This window comes from Colius striatus, chromosome 2, assembly GCF_028858725.1.
Source record: "Colius striatus isolate bColStr4 chromosome 2, bColStr4.1.hap1, whole genome shotgun sequence".
NCBI lineage: Eukaryota > Metazoa > Chordata > Aves > Coliiformes > Coliidae > Colius > Colius striatus.
The window spans coordinates 22,675,579-22,698,869 of NC_084760.1; the positions used below are offsets into that span (position 1 = coordinate 22,675,579).

General features: G+C 45.0%; 1 protein-coding gene across 2 annotated transcripts in view; it reads left to right on the top strand.

The window, feature by feature from the left end:
* Window positions 1–18,566: 18,566 nt before the first annotated feature.
* The window catches only part of ELOVL5 (ELOVL fatty acid elongase 5), a 38,991-nt gene continuing 34,266 nt past the window's right edge, over window positions 18,567–23,291 (top strand). The window contains exon 1 of one of the 2 annotated variants that reach the window (XM_061990423.1): window positions 18,567–18,651. The gene's annotated coding sequence lies outside the window, so the exon portion shown is untranslated. Of the gene's footprint in view, window positions 18,652–18,840; window positions 18,865–23,291 lie in introns of those variants that run through there. The other variant, XM_061990424.1, reaches the window with a different exon arrangement.

A 23,291-nucleotide genomic window follows, 5' to 3' on the forward strand; every position in this document is an offset into this window, starting at 1 on the left:
GTGTGAGGCATCTCTCAGTTATCTGAAGACCTTATCTACTACTTCTTTCTGATCCAATGATCTGTACAAGATACCCACAGCAACATAACCCGAATCAGTATGCCCACTACTACAAAATGAGTGATCATTCAGCTTCATACAGGTTTCCAACTTAGTCCAGTGGTCAGTGACTGAGTTGTGGCAGAGGCACAGATGAACAGAGAGAGAAAAAAAGCAGAAAAATTATGTCTCTTGGTTGATGCAGAGGGTGATGATGCTTTTTGAGATTAGGTAGGCAGAACTACAGAGCATCATAGGTCTGTTCTAAATATCTGAGACTAAAAAGTTTTAAGACAAAGCAGTAGGTGATCTTCTCCAAGCAAAAGTTTTGCTGCAGCCTAAACATTGGATTGAGAAGTTTGAACAGGATGTGTATCTGCCTGTTCAGAAGGCAGATATCACGAGTGTCCCTCCTCCCTGTATCCTTGCTCCTCTGTTTCTGGGTGTACTCAGGATCCATACTGAAACCCAGCACCTTTGGAAAGCTCCAAGGCCACAAGCAGTTCACATCTTTTACCTCTGGTACCAACCTGCAGCCAGAGTTAAGGCTGCAGCTGCAGCAGAAAACCAGATCTTCCTTCCTCTGAAGGCCTGAGATGGAAAGAGTGGTGGGAAGGTGGAATAGAGAAGGAGGAGCACAGAGGGGAGGAGAAAGGACAGAGAACCAACAAGTTTTTATAGGAGTTCTCGTACTTCCTCAAATTTGCACCAACAAACCTGATTGTATCCATAAGTGTTTTGTGGGGCCTTTACCTGTGTCAGATAACAGAGTCATGTCAACAGTTTGGTTTTAGCTGATTCAGAACAAAGCACATATATCTCCTTATATCTAATCACTTTGCGATGAGCAATGCCCTCATATCCTCCCTCCTATTGATACCTGCTTTCAGCTTCCAGCTTGGTGTCCTTTTACTAGGTGATTTGCAGTACTTGGAGAAATGCTACTGATCTTCTGAGCACAAATGCATGTCCCTTTGTTCTTCACATGGATTTTTCAGCACAAGGTGCGTTTCCAATGCTACTGACTTCACAGTTTACTCCTCAACTTCTACCAGTCATATGGCATTTGTCTAGAGAAGATGGCACCCCAAAGGAGAGATGTGTCACCTGTAAAGACCATGGAGAGCCATGCAAACCATTACCTGATGGCAACAGATGTCCAAAGCATTTTATATCAAAATGAGGTAGGCAAACAAATTTTGTCTTTCTCACCTGTGTTGCCAATGATGTGGAGTTACAGCACTGAGATTACCTCAGCATTACACTGACAATAAGTGGCAGCAGAAAGTCATCCAGTGGGAGCGTTTTTACAATTGGAATGGGTAAACAGATTATCTTTTGTTGTTCTTATCTGCTTAACCACTCACTGGTAATATTATATAAGCTACACCTGCACCCAGGGTTTGTTTAAACATATAAAGGCAATATCCTTAAAGTCCTTTGCAAATACACTGAATATATTTTGGGAAAAAATTTGTTTAACATTTTTCTAAGAGGAAGGCAGACCAGGAGTACAGCATGTTTGCCTGCTGCCCAGTCCCTTCCACTCCAGCAGATAATGGCATCAAATGGGTAGAGAAAGAAAACTCTTTCTCCTTTTGAATGCCACATGTGAATTGTGCATTTTACAGAACAGGGAAAGTAACACAAAAGTCACAAAAAGCTTCATTTTGATTAAAGCTTCATCCCTTACAAAATCCAGTAGGTGACTTTGCTGCATTTAGACCTTGCCCTTAATTGTTCCTTTTGCAGGAGATGTAAGAGAATGGCATGGAATATCAAGCTACTGCAATGGAAGACAGTGGTCATGACACTACTGACACATGTACTTACATACATCTTTCTGACAAGGTATTCACATTTTAAAGTGCTTTCCTGGAGCCAGAGGACTCAAAAGCAGCCAAAGGACTCAAAAGTTGCAAGGTACTTTAAGTGGTTACTTCTAAATTATTTTCATCTTTTGGTAGTTAATATTAGCAAATAATTTAAGATTTTAAGATGAAAATGATTCATTCATTCAGCTTTCATAGCAAAACCAAAATCACCTCTTGCTGCCAACTAGATTTCTTGTGGATCCTGGAAGGAGTCAAGCAAAGGAGTGTGTGAACATTCGAGTTCGTTCTGGTACTTTAAGTAAAGCCCTTCACGGACCACAAAAATACATCTGTAGCTACAATCATACCTTAAGCCTCAGAAGTTGCTGCCTGGCAAGAAATATTGCACTAGCATATCCTTGTTCAAAAAAAATCACAAGATCAGCTTAAGAATATTTCAGTGTTGTTAATACCTTGTGTTTATCTAACAAGCTTATTCAGTGACCACAGAGGGAGGAGAAAGAGGGAAACAGGGCTTTTGGGAGAAGTGTAAGTGCACCCTGTCTGTGCAGTAAGGAAGGCCTGGCTGCAAGCCAAGGCTAGGGAGCAGTTCACTGACAAAGACAGGAAATGTTGATACCCTTTTCCCCCAGCAAAGCATTAAAACTCTTGGTCCCTTCTACAGATGCCACTGTTTTCAAACTTGCATTGCAAACAAAGGGTATTTGTTCTTATGGGTTTAAAAACATACAGTTTGCTTTATAGATAACAAGAATAAATCTGATTTTTCTTCATGGTCAGACCTGTTTCTTTTTGGGCTTACAGCCATTGATGTTCAACCCCCAATTGTTTTCCCGTGTGTTTTCAGAGGTGTGGGTTTGTTTTTTTTTTTTAAAGCAGCTGTTCCTCTCTAACTGGATAGCAGCAGAAGTAAATCAGCTTCCATGTGTTTAGAAACAAAGGAACAATGAAACATTCAGCCAAGATTACCTCAACAGATTTCTTTTTTTTTCATGTACTTTCAGGGCAATTTGCAACAGGAAAACTGCCTGAGAAGCAGATTTGGGAGGAGGAGTTCTGAGCAGCAACTGTGACTCTCCTGAGAGATTAGGGGCCTGATCCTTCCCTCACTTAAGCTCCTGGAAGTCATGCAACTGCCCAAACAGAGCTAGGAGAACAATTTGATCTGTTTCCTTGCAGTGGTAAGCTGAGGGTATATTATTATGGTTAAAGAGTTACTGTTTGTCAATAGGAGGGCTGTAACCAGCCATGTTTCTCAGAGGCATAACCAAAATTCTAGTGTGTAGCCACTCTGCCTATGGACCTGGGAGGAGGTGGAAGAGTGAAGTGGGACCAGGGGAAGGTGCCAGGATTTTGGGAGCAAGTGCCACCGAGGTGGGCAGCCTGGCTTGCTCCCATGGGCAGCCACCTGCCTTGCTTGCAGCATCAGCCACTCCTGCCTTGTCCTCTCAGCCTGTGGCAGTTGTGAGAGAAGGCTTGTTGTTTAAATCCCTGCAGCTAACATGTTTTACACGATCATCCTGTGAGCCAACAAAAACCAGTTAGGTGATGTCACCTGGGAAGTTGTCAAGGCACTTATGTCTGATTGCCTGCACATATGCTTCCTTAAATACTAGGTGGCATTTTTATGCAGGAATCTCTTCTGACTGGAAGCATGCAGTCCCTAATAAAGCTGGGGCCATAATTTGGACTTTGGGAACAATTTCCCAATGTGTGGCCTGAAATCATTGCAAAATTATTAACTTCCTTGCTCTAAGACATGAAATAAACTGATGTATTTCATCAAATGCAATTTTCCTTTAAGCAAGGACAAGGAGACAAGTAACTTGAGAAACAGGCTCTGGCAGTGAGAAGAAGGGGTTAATGCCGAGGCTATAGCAACACTGTTTAGGTTGAGATGACCCTGAATCAACAGCTTTCTTGTGTGAACCTTACTACTCTGTAGCTTTCAAGAGGGGCTAGGGAGTGATAAAGAGGGAATCCCCTGCCTCAGAAGGCCCAGAGGCTGGATGGTGGCTGAATTGGCACAAAGTTAGCAAAAATCTTCGGTAACTGAGGGAAGAGGAAAGGTAGCATGGGCTCATTGCAACCACTGACTTACAGCCCACCTACTCTGGAAGGAAGTGAACTCAGCATACATGCTCATTCCCATGCTGGGCAAACGACTGCTATCCAATCACCAAATGGAATAACAACACATATGGATTAGAATATAGGATATGCTAATGTTTTGTATATAAATACAGCATGAGAAGTACTGTTGGGGTGTGTTGGCTTTCTGGATTACCACCTAGCACCTATAGCTGTGCAAATATGCAAGCAAATACCTCTGCTCCATGTGCGTTACCACACCAGGTAAATGACCCCACTTTTGGAACAACAAAATGACAGAGGCAGAGGGAGGAGAGCACCACCTACGTCAAGTCATTTGGGAGCTGCAGTCACAACGTAGCATCAGCAAGTCTCCCTGGAACTTTTTGTATCTAGGACATGCAGAAAGATACTAATTCGGTTAAAACTGTTGAAGATGACTTCAGTAGGCAGTATGCAATCACATGGGCTGGCAAACAGTCAGGCCCAGTACTGATTAGCACCTTACAAAAAAGTCACCGTGGATCACTAATGATGAGGGCTGTTTGACGAGCTGCTGCTGGGCTCCGAGTGCAGGGTACTGCACTTCCCACCATGCTCTGCAGCTCTCCCACCATTCACCCTTTGCATCATGACCAGCGGCAGAGCTGAGCAGAAATGTTGACAATCCTAAGCATCTTTTCCTTTGGGTGTTTTGCCTTTCTTTGGGAGGAGGAGGATAAGGGTGCTTGGTGAAGCTAGAGACATTATTTGCCTTCAGCTGCTGGACTGCTGGTGCTAGTAAATGTTTCCAAGAATGCTAAGTTTACAGCTTCTACTGCTGTTTTAAAATAAGATATTTATGGCTCTGGGTTTTACCACTGGTATTTCAAAAAGAGAATGTGAAAATAGATTTGATATGAATGGCTGTATTCTTTACAGTTTTACAGTTTAGTTAGCCTGTTCAAAATGTCATACTCTTTTCCAGGCAGCATTTCCTTGTTACTATCTCTCCAAACCTTATCTGATTTCTTTCTGCTCCTCAGCTTTGTCCTTAGATAACTTCCCTTTATTTTCTTCCCAGGATTCTGCATCATTTCCACCAGATTTCAGCTTTACTTTCTGAGCTTATTTTTTTATTCTTTTTCTCAGATGACTAAAACAAACAGTCAACACCGTAAGTGTCTGTGATTTTAGTGATACTATACAATGTAAAAAGGAGGGAGGCACAGGAAGGAAGTTAATATTTTTGGTAGAAAAGAGGATGTTCTGAAAGTACCTGCAGAGAGAGCCCAGCAATGCTGGTAATGGCATTGAAAAAATAATGTGTATGCAATGGGTGAATGCTTCTATGATTTGCATTTATCTGAAAGATGAATCCTGGCCTCATGGAAGAACTTTGGTCCTGACCACAGGGATCAGGCTGTTCTTAATTTAATATGACAACATGACCACACAAATTTAGTGTTAAGAAAGAGACTTCTGTGTTCCTCCACCAAATGAAGTCCAAACATCCCTGTGCTAGGCTTGTAAGATTGCACCCAACAGCCATGGTTTGAAGAGTACAGACTGACAACTTTGAAGAGACGTTAGTCAGTGACACAGTTGGTAGGGGTAGGAAATCCTGAGCAGAGATTCATGGTACTGACACAAAACTGCCCTGCAAAAAGCTGAGACTATCAGATTACATACTACAAAGGATGGAGGCAATTTTGGTCACAAAATTCTGTTTAGTTCATGTCCATTCAGCCCCAGCCCACTACCTTTCCCAACAGGTAAGAGCAAGGCTGTGATGTTGCGCCAGGTGTGGCATCATAACAGCCATGCTTGACACTGGTTGCTACAATTAGAATTATTACATTTAATAAAAATCTGGACCATTTAAACACAATACAAGATTTGTAGCTGTCTAACCAACCAAAGCTTCTGCTAAAGATAACGACTGTACAAATAATGTGCTCAGCACAGGTGGGGAGCTCTGAATACCACCAACTGGTTTCCTTCCTTAAGGTCCATGGTTCACAGCAGAAGCCTCATAACATATCTCTTTTCCAGTCCTTATTACCCTTTGCAAAACCACATTCAGGACTTCAGTCCTCCTGTTTGTTCACTCTGGGAACCTTGTGCTGCCTTCCCACCTCCACCATGCACGCCAGAGGGATGCCTGATGTAGCCTGGTACAACTTGCCCTGAGGCAAGGCAGAGCACATTTGCTCCTCAGCTAAGGCTAAAGCAATGTAAAGAGGGCCTGACATAAATGATTAGTCCCTACAGATCTGCTGCAGCCTCCCCAGGGGCTCCCAGAAAAGCAAGGAGCTTGAACCAAGGCAAGCCCAGCTTGCCTTAACCAAAACCTCTCACGCCTCGATGACAAAAACCATGCCTTGAAGTACCTCAGGGAGTGGCCTGCAACAGCACATCCTGAGGCAAGAGGCCAAGAGGCAGGGCTGACTAAGGCCATGGAAAACAAAACAAAACAGGAGTTTCCCAGCAAAGGCTGGGCTGAACGCCTGCACCTGAGGCCCAGACATGGCCATGGCAGCCGCACCCTGCGTCACCATTCGGCTGGTGAGCACCGATCTACAAGGCCCTTGTAGGATGGCCCTGCTCTCGAGCCAGCATTTCTGATATCTTGCATTTCATCCCCCCACTTATGGTTTTTACAGAATGCAGAAGTGCTGTTCAGAAGATAAAACTGAGTACAGAATTTGGGTTTTCCCCTTCACAGGAGATGTTGTACAGATAAATGGCATTGAAAAGGGGAACATGATAAATATAGGTTTTTAAATAGCTTTTACCCAAAGTGATATAATTAGATATGATCCAAGAACAGTTTGCCACATGAAATCCAATTTGTAGTTGCTTTCTAAATCAATGCAAGGCTTGTTCCTTCTGTTGTTAAAATCAATGGCAATTTAAGTTTAAGAAGCAGCTGGGCCCTGGTTCTGTGAAAATGTAAACCAGGTCTTTCCTTCTTGGCCCTGTTTGTGTTTTTTTCACAAAGAAACTCGGCAAACCTTGACCACGTAAACTTTCCTTCTAAGTTTCCTTTGTCTTATAAACAAAGGTTTCTAAAGAGATTTAAAAAAACTTTCACTCTTTTGACTGAAATGTTTCCTATGTATCATACTATCCATAGAGATGGATCTGTGGTGTTTTGGCAACTGTGATGTGAATTTCTCAAGGTACATAGGAGTGGACAGCTTCCACGTCAGTGATGGTTTTCATAGATGTGTAACTTTTGGAGCTCATACACAGTGCATCCTAACAAGCCTTAGGGATATTCCTGAGACCTTGAGAAGTGGAGTCATCACTCCAACCACCTGTGGACATGCTGCAATTTGCAGGAGCCAGTCATGGCACTAGTTTGCTCTAAGGTTTCACAAATAGAAAAAACAATCGAACTGAGATAAGTCTAGTCAATACATGCTGTGGTAGAGCTTCTTTCTTTCAGTTCTAGTTGTACAAGATCTGACAGCATGGGTTTTTTTCCTCCTTGCAAATGGAGCTAATGCAGGGGAAAAAAAATACAAAAGAATAAAATCGGAAAATGTATCAAGTGTATCATTTTGAGAGATTGCACACAATTACAGCAGAAAAATAAGTCAGTGTTTTCAAGTCTGCTTGAAATGAGAGGTGGAAATGAAAGGTCTAATCCTAGGAACCTCCTAGAAAAGGAGACCATCAGCAGGAGCAAATTGCAATGACCACATAGTACCCATACCTGTGTCAGCAGTGACACCATAGTTCCGTGGTCTCTTAACCCAGAGCAAGTGCTCACTCAAGCAGGAAGGAGTGGTCCTGTCTTTCCCCTGCACTCAGCTCTCATTCCCATCTTCTCCCTTGCACCCTCTCCAAGGCTCATGCAGTCTGCCAGAGAATAATACTCTCTCAACAGGTATCTTTCTGATATCTTGTATGAGTAGGATATAATGTTTTAATAATTTAATTACTTATTTGAAGACGTTTGACATTACACAGGACTTTCATTTAGCAGACTAATAGAGCAATATCTTGAAATCACAACACAAGCATAATACCACAGTCGTAACACACAGCTGGATCCATTAACAATCTCTACATACTCACCATCACAATGCTGGGCATGTCCACTTGCTGGGAAGAAGTAGGTAGATTGAAGGTAGCTCAAGGTCATTATCCTCTTTACAGTTAATTTTGCTGGTTCTTCATTTTTTATATTCCATGTTGGGCTAAAATAGGATCTAGACAACAGATGAACATCTTTACTGTGCTCTACCTGGTCAGGTTGCTGGCACAGTTCTGAGTGCAGTTAGGTGCAGAATGCTGTGCTGTGATCATAAACTAGAGATGCATATTTTACAAAGCTAATGTTATGCACATAAGTCATTTGGGGAGCATAAGCTTCCCTGCTGATTCACGACAAAATATACACTATATATCATAGAGTATAGTAGTGCAGTACAAAACACTGATTAATGTATGTATTGAACACAGGAACTACTCTGTGGTGCTAACATACACAGAGCAGAGTTCAAAGCTTTTCAGCGCCTGTGTGGCCCAGTCTGCCACCCCTGGGGTCAGACATCCTTTAAAGCCCAGGCACTGGGAACGCTGAGCCTCCTTCTCAGAGTGATATTCAGATGGCTGAAATCAGATGACTGTTGCTTTTGAGTCGATCTGGTGGAGAAAAGCGGTGAGGGAAAGGCGAGCACCATATCTTGAAAATAAGTGCAAGATCCAAGCGTGACAAAGCTATCTGTTGAGGGCAGGAGGAGCAGTTAATAATCCTCCCCCTGGGTCACAGCCTATAGGAGCTCTTTGCTGATGGGGCAGGACCTCACAGCAGCAGGCACCATGCAAACATGGCTAAAGAAGAGATGCACCATGTCAGCCCACCTCAGCCTTCAGGCACTCGCGAGGCCACTACATATTGCCGCTTCAATGTCAGGAACCAGACCGCTATCATTAACTGAAACCCCCTTTCCTTTAAAGAAGAGAACTCTCCACTATCAAAAGGGAAAGTCAGGCTCAGTTAGTCTGCAATTCTGACCTTAATGGGCTTCATGCTGTTGCCATTATTAGACAAGCCTTTACCCTGTGGGTGGAAGCAGAAAGCCTGCCAAGAACTAGGAGACAAATAAGAAACTATGTGAGGAATGGGGATTTCTGATGAGAGCCTCTGATGATGAATCCCCTGCTACTATGCTCGTGAGAACAGGGCCAGAAGTCTCAGCTCTGAGCTGCCTTTCCTCTGCTGTCAGCCCTCTTACTGCAGGATTGGAGCAAAAACGCGACGGGTATAAAAAGCGACATGATCAATGATCCATACAAGGGATGTAACAAGGCGACTACCTTGTCAAAATGATACGAGGAGGAGCGGTTACAGCAAATAGGCTTCAGTGATGCTTTTTTTTTCCTTGTAAAAGTAGGTTGAAGAAACCAAGATACATAGAAGCTGACAGGTTGTTGGGTTTGACAGCAATTCAAAGCTAGAACCTCTTGTCCATGATGTGCAAAGTTTGCACCCACTATCTGCAAGGGACAAGGAACACAGATGCCTTGCACAGAATAAAGGAGTAAGCTGATTATTCTTCCCGAGTTTCAGAGGATGCTCTATGCAGCATCCAACACAGAAAATAAATATATTTAGTGAGAAACTGCTGTAATAAAATAACAAACCCTTGACACTTAAGGCTGGCAGGTGTCGAAAGTATTTTTAAAAATACACTCCATCAAGTCTCCAATGCTTCTCCTGGTGTATAATAAAAAGACAAGAAGAGTTCTTTACAAAGACCATCCAGGCATGTTAGTCCACACAAAAAGCTGTGTGGAAGTGAAAGCTGAGGAGAGCGTGAGGATACCACCTATGCTGGAGCTAAAGCTTCAAAGCAGATTTTTCTCAGTGACGACTGCATCCAGCATTTGGCACATTTCAGCAATAAGTAGAAGCTCTGACAATTTTTAACTTGTCTAATTATAGCACATTGGTAGCGATACTATAATTAGGAGAACAGAAGCACTCTCATATATATGCTTAGAAGAGCATTCCATGCCAAGGAGAGCTGTTACGAATGATAAGTGTCCCCAGCATACACCAAACTAATTTAACTCTTGTTAAAATATAGTAAGGGCTCAGATCACTAAGTGGTCCCTGTAGCTGAACAACCCCTGTGCAGGAGTGCTAGCTAAAAGTGTGCTGGCTTCCATCGGCAAAGATTCAGGCTGCTGTACTTCATTTCTCGTTTCCAACAGGAAGTAAGAGCACAAACAACTTACATCTGTGGCTGAAGGGATGTGGTAACTCATTAAACAGCAGTAACTTGGCATTTCTGAGTTCCAGCTGTTTTGTCCTGACACAGAGAAGCCATCCCAGAGATGAAAGGTTCTGAGGACATCCCATAGCAGCCGTTCCCACATGAAGGCTGGAGGCAGCAGTGAACAAGCCACAGCGACTGCTCAGAAGTTTTTGGTCCTTACTGTGTTTTAATGAAATATGTGATGTCAAGCAGGGCTTAAGACAGGCAGTTTACAAGGCTGACAGGAGCTGAAGGTTCAAAAAGTCTGGGATCACCCAGCTGAAGTGAAGGAGACCTTAACATACTTAATACCCTTCTTATTTTAGTAGACAACCTGAAATGAGAAAGAAACTCCAGTGTGTCTCCACTTTTGTCACACTGAAGGAGATAATGCCACCAAATGTAGCTATTTGCCTTGCACTATTGCAAAATTCAAATAAGTTGCCACTTTTGGTATATTCGGGGTTCTTCAGTAAATTTTTCAGAGCACAAAAATCCCACTTCTGTTTTCTATTTGAAAACACAAGAAAAATCTGAGGTTGGATATATGTTGCTACTGCTTTCAGTTTTAGAAAAATTCAGTGCATAAAATTGCTCCAACAATAAAATAAAAACAGCCCAACCATGCTAAATCTCTTATTTTTAAATGGGAAAGAGACAACTACAGGAATACAGAATTCTCTAGATTTTACCAGATAAAATCTTGGTATTTAAAGTTCTCAGTTAATAATGATACAGCTATTAGACATTGAGATGGCCTAACCAGAAAATGGGATCAAGTTCAGAAACAGAATATTCTATCACAGAGATCACTGAAAAGATTAACCTTAAATGCAAGAGACAAAACTGTAACGGGACTCAAAAGAGGAACTTGCCTCACTTGAAGTAGAGTTAGGCAAGAGAAATAAGTATAGACAAAAAACCAAGGGCCAGGTCTCATAATTCCAATACTTTCAGAAAGTAGCTACTGACAGGTATAGATATGCTAGCCTTCTTCTCAGGGAAACAGTCATCAAAAACCAAAACACATCATCAGCACATTGCAGCTAAGTAGGATGGATACTGATGTGAGACGCTACTACATTTTTTTCTGGTAATAGTGCAATCATGCCATCTTCCTACAGCCTTTTAAATAAACTAATAAATAATAAACCCTAGTAATTGTTGGTGAGACTGTTCGAGTACTAAAGTGAAAATTTATGTCAAAGGACTGGAAACAAAGACTGCAGCAGTCAAATGAACAGCCTTTAGCAACTTGGGAATGCTATAAATGCAAAAAAACTATGCAAGCAGGAAGTTAGAATTAAGAGTATAGACCAAAGTCTATGACAGAGGCACAGGAGAAATGTTAGGTGTCATCAAAATAAGTGTAAGGCTTAATGAAGAACTGTAAAACTAAAATACAGAATGGTAAACTCAAATGCATTTGTACATAAAAGTCTTTGGAAAAATGTCACCTCAGCAGCATGAAAAAACCCCAAGCTTTTGGGAGCAAACCCAAGCATATTAAAATACTGCTTTCATGAAGTCACTTGTTATTTTTTAATTGTTGTTATTATTGGTGTTTCTTGGGTTAAAAGACTTCTGAGGGAGACAATGGATTCAAGAACAAATTAATGAGGCTAATTGTCCAGGGTTTGTTCCTAGTGTAATGCACTTTCAAAAGTGTACATCAGGCTTGTTTCTTTGAAGAGCAGCACCATGCCCCTGCCCCCAGAGACAGCAGCCTCCACTTGAAGCAAGAACTCTTCTTTCCCAGAACCCCACCACCACGTCCTGTGGACTTTCACTGAGGCCTCGGTTGGCAGTTGCAGTCTCAACCTCTGCTCTTGGGACATGCAGATCTACGAGGCTAGGGATGTTAATTTTGGCTGCTAACCTCACACAGCAGGAATAGCTTAGTATCTTTGGATATGCTCAGGAAAATCTCACTGTGCCTAAGAGTGAGAGAAAGGATTTGATCACCTTTAAGACCTTTGCTTTCTTACAACCTCATGATAAGCTTGTGATGCCTCTCTGGAGAGCTATCAGGACTTTACTCAGTCTTCCCTTAGAGCCTTACCTTGGGACATTATCAAAATCACTCCAGTGAGCTGCAACATTTCTATACCCTTCTGTTATCTCCTAAATGTTTGGGGTTCACTCCGCATGCACATAGTAGGAAAGAGTCCCTGCCCTGAGAAGGTTACAGTACAAGTGGTCAAAACAAGCACAGAGCAAGGGAAAAGAGAGAAATACCCACTGTTACTTATCTCAATGTCTATCTATATCCAGAAAAAAAATATGCATCCCTAGGAAAATAAAAGCCACTTTTCATCTAATGTGAAGCAAGCTTATGGTAAAATATTCCTGGCACAAACACTGACCTGCATTGATGGCTACATCTCTCACCAGAGATTATTTCCAATAGCTGGCAAGGTGCTGTTGGTACCTCACATCTGGGGAACCTCCCCAGCATCTCTTCACAGTTCTCCTGAGGTCAGCAGCAGCACCGGAAATGTCACAAGCAGTGTTGTGTATCCTGCAGCAGCCAGGAGGGAGGCTTCAGGCTGGTCTGCACAGTGCAATAAAATAGAATAGCAATGAAATAGACTGTTAAAATCTTATGCAATAGTTTTCACTCAGGACAAATGCCCAGATATAAAGGTTTACTTAAGACACAGAAATGATCTTCTGTGAACACTTAAGGCTGAAAGAGGAAAGGAGTTGTAGCAGGAGTTGTACAGAGCTCTCTGTAGGGAAACCAACTCCTCAAAGCCATGACTTCAGTAATGAGTGAATAACTCTCCTGATTATCAGGTATGAGTATCAGGTATCAGGTATGAGTTGGTGCCACGAAGTTCAGCAACAAGGCAAGTTGAATGGATTTAATACTTGAAAAATTCCAACACATATTTTCAAATAAATCAGAGCATTTACAAAAGCACTTTCCCTCATCTCTTCCTCTGCATCAAGACAACATAATTTACTGTTTGCTTCCAGCAGCGAGACAATGTTTTCTCTCACCAACAAGATTACCTCAAACAGTTTACACTGGCTGTGATTATAGAGAAAGGGAAAGGGAGCATGGCATATGAAGAGGGATCATAAATGCCGCCCTTAACTTCTCCTAGAAACCAGAACATCTAATACTCTTAATGGAAATTCAGTGTTGTACTCCTGCCAGCTACATTATACTGAGTAACGTGAAAGGTCCGAATCCCAGTCCCACTAGTTTTGAGATAAGGCAAAAAATTGGTGACACGCTGCGCTGCAAAGGATATTGATGAGTTTATGATGTCATTTCAGAAGAATGAATGTTGTTTTGAAGAATTAGATGATGTAATCTGTACAGTAAGTCGACAAAAAAGAACTGTTCCATAACAGGAACAGTCAAGGAGCAGGCATCCAATTACTAATGCAAAATAATGCTGTTTATACTTTATTCATCCTACCTTGATTACCATTAGCTCTTATAAAACCACTCTATAGCAGCAGAAGCTGCTTGCTAGATGAAGTGACAATACACTTTCCCCCTTGAAGAGCTTCTACTCTTAACTGCAGATGTGCCCAAATCATGAGGGGAATATGGAAAAGCAGGCAGAGAAAGAGAGAGCAGTGATTGGGCTCCCTGGGCTCTCAGGGGTCACAGCAGAGCCAGTGGAACTGAGGTCTACCAGGGTCATCCTTACATCCTGCTTTCTCCCTTGCACACCTCAACCATCAGCAAAAGCCCTATACGGGCTAGGGTGGGTCGTGCCTTACCAGGGACTGGGTTTGGCCCAGAGAGAGAAGTATAGTTTGAGTACAGGTTTGTAAATGAGATGCTCCTGATTGCCACTTCTAGTGCAGGTGGTAACAAAGGGGAGACAGACTGAAGAGCACACATGGGCACTACCCACTTGGATTAGCTTAGTACCTGTGCCTCTGTGTTAAGTGGCCGCTTTCTTCATGCTCATTTTAAAACTACCTGCTCCTTTACTACTTGCTCATTAGAAACACCTTTTAATTGTCCACGTGTCTCCTATTAGAAGCCCTAGCAGCTGTCAGTGACAGTTGTCTAGCAGTGCCATAGGGGCAAACCAGCTAATAGGCAGTGGCAAGATCCCTGGGGCTTCTTATTTTCTCAGCTCAGGGCCATTAAAACTTTATCAGCCAGTTAATGACACCAAATAAAAATGCACATATCCCAAGTAACTAAGATCAGCTGCATTGACAAAGGTGGACTTCAATAAAATTTTCTCTCAGAGATGACAAGCAGCACGGTGAAACAAAAACATATTAACAACAACAGCAGAAAAATTACTATTTTACCTATTTGGCAAAACCCAAAATATTTTGCTTTTGTGGGGCACTATTTGGGGTAAACCTGGCTCTTAAAATGTGCTGCAAGTTTGGTGAGTTGGTGCAGGTCTTTGGTCCTATTTAACCATTTGCCTACAGCGCTGTACACTACAGGGAGGTGTCAGAAGAGGAAGAGGAAATGCAGAAAAGTAACTGCTGTTAATGTAAAATGCATAAAACTGCATTAGAAACAAGAGTTAGGGCAAAAAAACCTGCCTTCACTCTATCTTGTGAGAATGTTGCCCTTAGTGGCAGAGCCACAAGAACCCTCAAAACTTAATGCTTGTAGCACGATCAGAACAGAGAGTTTGTGTGTTCACACTGTTTTGGCGTTGCATCTCAAAATACCAGCTTCATCCAGCCATTTGCTTATGAGACCTGCCAAGTATGAATTTGTGAAAAAGACCTCAGGTGGAAGGTTTTACTATGAAGATTAGGTACTTAAAAGTTAGACAAAGTTGTACAAACTGCATGAAGCAGTGAAGACAACAGGAGAAAATGCTGTATTCAGAAGAGACAGATGCTGAAATTTCAAGCCTGGTACTTTAGTCCAGTGCTTGATTTAAAGAGAACAGTAATCGCATCCCATTTATCTCACTGATAAAGAACATGCAACTGCTGCAGTCAGCCTGGAGGGAAGCCAAGGCAAACCCAGGCAGAACTGAAAATTCCTGTTAAGATGGCTGAGTGGCAAACGATGGCTATTTATTCTAATAAATTTGTTAATTTATTTCTGAAAAAAGGGATTAATTTGTTTCTAATCAAAACAAGGACCTATTCATTACAGTGTGTATGATGAACCACTATTGAATAAGGATAGTTAGGGTTTCTAATAGATTTTTTTAAAATGAAAACAGATTTGGTAGCTCATCCCCCTAAAAGAAGACCATTCAGGCTTGTTTCCCTGCAACACACACTTCTGCCATTTTATCTGGGCTAATTTCAAACACCACATTGATGGGCCTTCTACTCTTTCATCAGCCCTTGCTGACCCTTCACTCTACTTTCAGTTCTTCCATCTCTTCTCCTCCTACCTGTACTCTCAAATGCCAGCATCTGTTCAACCTCTTCCCTTTGCTTACCATTGATTTGCTATATCTGCTGAGGCTTCTTGTCACCTCTGCTGCTATCAATGCTTAGGACACTTAGGACTTGGCTTTCTGCAATGCTTAGATTCTGGCTCTTCTCTCTCAAAGAACAGGATTAGAATAGTCATGAGACACAGGTAAAAGTTAGATGCAAGGTATAATTTATTTTAAGTCTGCCCTAACAATCTTTCTGTCTAAAACCCTAATAATGTTTAATTGGCCCTTCTCTGAACTCCGTCATCATCGATCCCACTCTGATAATGAGGTCTCTGAAACCTCTCCTGGGCAAACATACCAGCAGCAATTTCATCAGCACTTGGTGGAGAGGCCAAGGGCAACATCCTCACTCCTGACAAACAGATGCTCCAAGAGGACAAGTACAATGCTGATACTCAGTATATCCGCAGTCCAGAATGACACTGGACAGCCCCTACCCCTGTTACACATCAAATGTTCAGTGACAAAACATTTGACACCATCTGCTTATTCCTCCCAAATGGGCAGTTCTGAAATGACATTTCCTGTGCCGTAACCTTGCTCTTGTTCTATTACTGGTATCAGCATGAGCACTTTAGAGAGGCCAGGAGAAGAAAGACTCAGTGACTCCATGGGCAGGCTGGGAGTCTTATGCTAGAGCTTCATCCTTTCCCCCATCAGCAGCTGTGTCACCCTCTCCAGTGACAGCTGCTTGACACTCTGGGTGTATGTAGCTTCATTAAAACTCCACCACCAAGCTCATGGAAATCCTGGCTCATGGCACGGAGGGCAGGACATGGGGCAAGCACTGGGCAGCAGTACATCCCTCTCCCACACAGGGTGCCACTTGCTTCCCAGCTACCACTCACCTCTCTGCCCACACTCCCTACACCCTACTCCATCCCTTTTTTGCATCTGAAGTTGTAAATGGTTCTCTTTTTTTATTTATTTTTAAACAGACAGATTGGGTCTTAATTATTTAAGCATCTTCCCGATTTAGAAAGCTGTTTGGGCTGTGAAAATAACACTTGGTGCAATCATCTCTCATCAATAAACCATGGAAACAAATGCGTATGCCCGTTGGGAAGCAACTTTATTTAAAGCATGTTGAAAAGTCAAGTTCAGATTTATAGATGTGAAAAGAACGAATGCTGGTCACGTTTCAATGAGCTCAGGACATTTTAGCTCAAGTGAGAAAAAAATGGGACTTGGACTTTATTCCATTAGTTTTGCTAGGAGAGAAACTGCTTGATTCTCGTCAGACAAGATGTGACGCCTCTGAAACATCTGAAATACAAACTTGGGCCAAGGGCCTTCAGAAAGGTTCACTCTGGGATTGTGCCAGCCTTCAAGTTTTTTTTCCAAAGTGTTAAAACACATAGGTGAGGACAGTTGTGAGTGCTCGTACCTTCCTTACTGAAAACTGCTACAAAGCTTCCAATCGCGCAGACAAAAATCATACTGGGGTTTGGTCCTTCAAAGAGGAAGGGAAATGGAGACTTGGGCTTTAAAACAGAAAGAGAAAAACCTCACCAACAGAAATCCCAAAGCATTCCCATTAGCATCATACTCTATTAATAAAGAAATAAGTTTAAACAAAAACTACAGCACAGCCTTGAGATCTGCTCTGGAGAGAGATCTTTCTCTTGTTCCAGTAAGAATTTAAGGAAGCTTTGTTTCTGAACTTGCTGGGCAAACATGCTGTGTTATGCCTGTTTACAGCCCAGCATGACCGCGGGGGGCTGTTTGCACACTGAGCTTCAGTGAGGTTAGGCAAGGTTGCAACACGCAGCTTCAGCTCAATGGCCATGGACATGGGACCAATGTCTCACTGCTCAGGAGAAGCTACTGGACGTTGGGTTGGCAGGGTTAGTCTGGGTGCCTTCACCTTCTATAGATGCAGAAGAAGTTCCAGGGAACCTTTTTTCTTTTCAGTTTTCCAAAATTGTTAACTGCTTCTCATGGAGTGAGGACACTTCATCTTAAATAAAACGCACGCAAATTGCTGCTTGGCTCCTTTGCAAAGCAGAGCTGCTCTTTATTTATGCGACATTTTCATTTAATTAGCAAACAAACAGAACAAACTTCTAGGGGGAGGAAAACAAAATAATTAGAAGGTCATCATGAGGGAGTATGTGAGAGAGGTAAAGAAACAAACTGCAATCTTCCCGTTGGCCACCCTAATGCCAAAGCTAATGCAGCTGCCCAGGGGAGGTAAGGAAGGAGGAGATCTTTTCTCCTGAGCTTCCCGGCCGCTGGCAAGGCACCAAAGAGGATGCTTGTGAGATTCCTTCCTTGGACATCTGACACTGTGGGATACTGATGGGCTCGGTACATGCATCTGAATTACACAACAAAACCAGGGCAGTCATTATACGGCTGAGTTAAAATCCCACGTATTTATTGCACCCGGGGCTTCTATTAAAAAGAGACAAGAATGTCACGAAGCCCATTCCCCAAAACGCGGGAAACAGATCAATCATGTTTGCCGGTGACCTTTAATTTAGTCCTGCGGCTCATCTCATTAGGATAGTCTTTAATTACATGATCCTGTATTGTTTTCCAGCGCGGCCTCCCGCTTCCGTCGCTCGGGCTGGAACACGCTCACTTAACGAAGAGCCGCTCAGTCTCCCGCGTGCTGTTCACGAGCGGGAGCGGGGCCGGCCCGCGGGGTGCGGCTAGGAGCCCCGGCCGGGGCAGGGCGGCCCGCAGGATACGGCTGGGAGCCCCGGCCAGGGGCTGGCGGTCCGGCGGCCACCACTCGCCCAGCACGGGCACCGCACGGCCCCCGGCCCGCTCCCGAACCCTCCGCGCGCGGCCGATTGGCGCCCGGCGGCCGTGACGTCATCAGCGCCCCCTCCACAGCCGGCGCCCGTTAGCCCCCCGCACCACTCTCACGTCACGGTCAGCCCACGGCCGGCCGCGGGGCGGGGCCCCCCACTCCGCGCCCGCCCCGGCCCCGCCCCCGCGGCGCCGCAGCGTGACAGAGCCGGCCGGTGCCCGCCCGCCGCCCGTCGCCCCCAGCAGCGCCGCCGCCGCCAGGTAGGGCCGTGTCCCCCGGGCCCCTGGGCAGCGCCGAGGCTTCCTGCTTGTGGCGGCGGGAGGGGGCGGGCTACCGGGCGCGGAGGAGAGGAGGGAGGAGCGGGGAGGATACAGGATGGGGGCCGGGGCGGGCGAGGGGCGCCGCTACGCGCGGCGCGCAACAAGTGCGGCGGCGACGGGGCGCGGGGCGAAAAGCTGTCTCGGCGGCCGGCGGTGAGCGGCGGGGCCGCGGCCGGCATTGGGCGGGCGGGCCGAGGGAGGGACGGGACGGGACGGGACAGGGCGGCGGAAGGGCCGAGGCTTTCGCCGGGAGCGTCTTTCCCCGGTACAGTTAGTCCAAAGCATGATGCAATCTCGTATTGCCATGGCTACTGCATCCCCGGGCGGCGGCGGCGGCGCCTTCCGCCGCGGCGGGGCACGGGGTCGGTAGAAATTATACGAGCAGGAAGCGGGGACGCCCCCCCCTCCCCCCGGCTGCGTTTAACGGCGAGGAAGTGGCCCTCAGCCATCCGCTGCTTCCCCGGGATGCTCAGAGAGGGCCGAGCGCCGCGAGGGCTCCAAACAAAAAGCCGTGACCCGTTTTCCCCTCGCAGCGTGCGGGCGGATCGCGGGTGTGCGTGTGCACCGCGCAGCAGGGCGAGCACGCCGCGCCTGGCCCCGCTCGTCGAGATGCCGGGCTGGGCGGGCCCAGGCGTCCGGAGACAACAGCCTGGCAACAGCCCCAGAGAGAAGGGCTGGGAGGCACTGGAATGTCTTGCCGGGCTCGGCGGGGAAGGCTACTTCTTCCCTGAGCCCATAATCTTGCTTGTCGCCCCTAGGCGCCTTACTGATTCAGAAACCGAGCCGCTGGTTAGGTAATCCCACGGGTCGTTTGTGGGAGAGGGCAGGCGGCACATCAAACTAGCGGCGCGGAGATGTGCATTGCTTGTCAAAGGTGACAACCGGGTTTAAAATCCAACTGTTTCAAGAATACAACCATAACGAAGTAGGTGGAAAGGAAGGGTGTGCAGTAGAAATGTGTCATTGTGTCAGATGCGCGTGCAAGGACTTTCTTTAAAACTTTATGACTTTTATTTCTTCCATTTCCTGAAAACACTCAGGCGTCAGCAGCATTAGGAGTTGGCAATGCTGGGGGTTATGTGGAATGTCTTGGACAATTTATGTGTTTTCTCCTTCCTTGTCTGTGCTGGCTGCTTTTCTGCCCTCACATGTCCGTCCATCCATCCATCCTGTCTATCCTCCCCCCTTCCCCAGCTTCCCAGGGACACAGCAGCAGAGGATGCAACTTTCTGGCACTGATCCACGCTCTGAATCTGCAGACAAAAGGTCAGTTTCACAGAGCAGGATTAGTGACACCTTGGCTTGTTCAGCAAGAAGGGCTCCTGGGAGATGACAAGAGGCGTTCCTCCCTCTGGCAGCTGGGTGTACTGCCTGCTCTGTGTCCTGGCCACGGTTGAACGGCAGTGCCCTGTACGGCTGATTTGTATTCTCAGTGCTTGGGGTAATCTCTGGTGCTGTGGGATTCCAGGCTGCGGCGCTGAACGCGAGTACAGAGCCGGGCCAGCTGCTGGTGATGAGGAGGGAAAACAGGGCAGTGGCATGGCTGCAGTTAGGATGCTTCCGATCAGGAAGTCTCTCAAACCGCTCTGTGTAAATGGAAACACACCCTGCAGCTGAAAGCAGAGGAGGGCAAGCGTGCAGGCGTCTCTGGCAGCGGTTCAGCCTTTCACTGGAGTTTTGGGCCAGGTCGCTTTCAGGGTGAAGTTATCTCTGCAAGAGCAGCCCTCCCCCAGGACTTGGCAGCTGCTGGCCTGGCCGTAAGCAGTCAGCTTAAATTATCGCCAGTGACCCTGGCTGGGTGGAAGTCTTTGCAGCTATGAAGTTTTTGTAGAGGTAGGTTAACGATGTTGTTGCATCAGTATTAAGCTGCTAGTGTTGAGAGAGGGGATTGATTTATTTTTAATATGACCTTGTGAATAACACTGGAGAGTTCTGCCATATAACACTGATACTTCACTCTAAGCCCTCCATGCTCCTTCGGTGCAGTTGGACACCGAGATTTTTCTTTGCTGTTAGAAAACTCCATAGCTAGAGAGAAGTGTTGAAGCTTCACCAGAGTAAGTCCATGGCGTGCACAATCATCTGATGCTGTTTAGCAATGAAAACTGGAAGTTCTTATAAAAGTATTCAGGTATTTGGGATGCACTAGACATACTCTATTTTCAGAGTAGTGGGTAGGCAAGGCATGTACTCTGCCTGGGGCAGCTGTGCTTGCACAAAGAGGGAGGATTTCCCTTGAAAACATGTGGTCCCTGAATCACCTGGGGTCAGCTGGGTGGAGATCCCTCTCCAGCTTTATGTGAAGAGCAGATGCAAGGGACCACTGAGCTGAGTTTCACAGAATCTTAAGGGTTGGAAGGGACCTCGAAAGATGATCTAGTCCAACGCCCCTGCCAGAGCAGGACCATCTAGAGTAGGTCAAACAGGAACTCATCCAGGTGGGTTTTGAATGTCCCCAGAGAAAGAGCTTCCACAACCCTTCTGGGCAGCCTGTGCCAGTGCTCTGTCACTCTCACAGTGAAGAAATTCTTCCTTGTATTTCTTTGGAATCTCTTATGTTCCAGCCCATTGCCCCTTGTCCTATTCTTGGACATCATTGAGAAGAGCCTGACTCCATCCTCCTGACACCCGCCCTTTACATATTTGTAAACATTAATGAGGTCACCCCTCAGTCTCCTCCAAGCTAAAGAGCCCCAGCTTCCTCAGCCTTTCATCATAAGAGAGATGCTCCGCTCCATCAATTTTGTGGCCCTTCAGAGTTTGCCGAAATTGAAAGTGGGTTTGCCTTCGAAAATGTTGTTGCCAGCTGACATGGGTTGAGGATGCTAAAAGACATGCCAGAATTTCTCTGGATTTTACTGAATTTCCTGCAAAGTACACACTACATACGTAATACATGCTTGAAGCTGTTAGGGACTTTGTGTTTGGGATTTTTAAGTAGCTAAGTGAATTTATCATCAGTGATGTAACTTAAGTCTCCTATATTTTAGCATTCAAATGCAACCAGAGAGAGCAACAGTGAAATTAATGTGATGTAGCTTTGTCTTGCAAGCTGAGTAAGAGTCTGGCTGTTAGTCTGTTTGCCTCACTATTGTGTTTTTTTTAACAAAGCAACTGCACTTTGTGTGGTTCAATGTCTTTTACATACCAGCTGCTGAACAAATGAAGAATCTTCAACTAAAACTTTTGCATATTTGGTACACAAATATAGCAGCATTGAGAATACTTAATGTGCTGTCTGACCAGTCTCTGGGTATACTTAATGCAGTATTTTTAGTAAGTTGATGTTGTCTTTACATTTCTCAGCAATAATTCCTCATGTTGCATTCCTTGCCTTTAGTGCAGCCAAGGTTGAAATAAAATATTTTGAATTCTCTAGTCTAATCTCTTCGTTACCCACTGACCTTCATTTTGTGATGTTTACAAGAGGGATTGACTTAGAGAAGATCCAGTTATCAGAACAAAATAAAAAAGGGAAATTGGAAACAATACCATAAAACTGTCAGGTTTCTGGGCAGCACCTTCAATTGCTCATTCTTTTGTGACTTGCTGGGAGCTTGAGTATTCAGATACTGACCGTCTTTTAAGATTTTAGGCTGACCTGGAATTCAAGTCCAGCAGCTGCAGGTTAGAAAGCCCAGTGCTGAGAGCGATCCAGAGGTGTCTCTTGGGGAGCATATTACTTACACGTGACATTCAGTTGGTAATTGGTTAAATGCTCTCAAGGACTGAGCTGACCTCATTCCTTTACCTTCCTCATTTTTGGGGCAGCAAACATTGCGACATCAAAAGCTTCTGTTTCTGCTGAGCTCAGAAAAAAAATAAGCCATGTGTGTATAGAGCAAAGTTGGTGGTGCTTACAAGGTTAAAATACTCATCCTCTTGTCTTCTAGTGGTCTTGACAGTCCTTGCTGTGTGGTGGACAAAAGAAGTCTCACAGCTAAAACCCTCCGTATGCCACCCGAGACAAGTCCTGGGGAGGGAAAAGGCAACTGGATATAATCCCATGCTAAAGCAGTGTGGTGTCTCCCTGTCCTTGTTGTCCCAGCTGCCCCTGTTGAAGCTGGGGCTAAAAGGCTGTCACAGATGAGTACTCATCCTTGCTCTTGCCCACCACTGTCCAGCAGGCTGGGCTGGAACGATGTGGTGGAGCGGTGTAGTGGTGTGGGGCCGCAACCAGGTGGAGAATGGGCTTGGTGGTATTTTGGGTTGCACCTTGCCACTGGCATGGGAGATGGCTGAGGCAGCACTCTGTGTGTGTCCTGGTGTGGGGCTCCTGCTGTGGCAGCAGGAAGACAGAGCGAGCTCCCATACCATGAACAGAGTCATTTCCTGGGACAGGTCATACTGGAAAGGCACCTTTGCACTGGGAAAGCCTTTTGAAGCAAATGGGCTCTTGGTTTAATTCCAGATATTGAGAGTTTGTTCTTTGGCTTTGGACAATCAAAGGCAGGGATGTTTTTTCACTGCTGAGGAGCAGAGCCACTCTTGGCAGGTTTTGTTGGATTTTTACTCCCATGAGTGGCATGCTGTCCTGAGATGGGTCACAAACAAACTCTGCTGCCCGTTCAAAGTTCCAA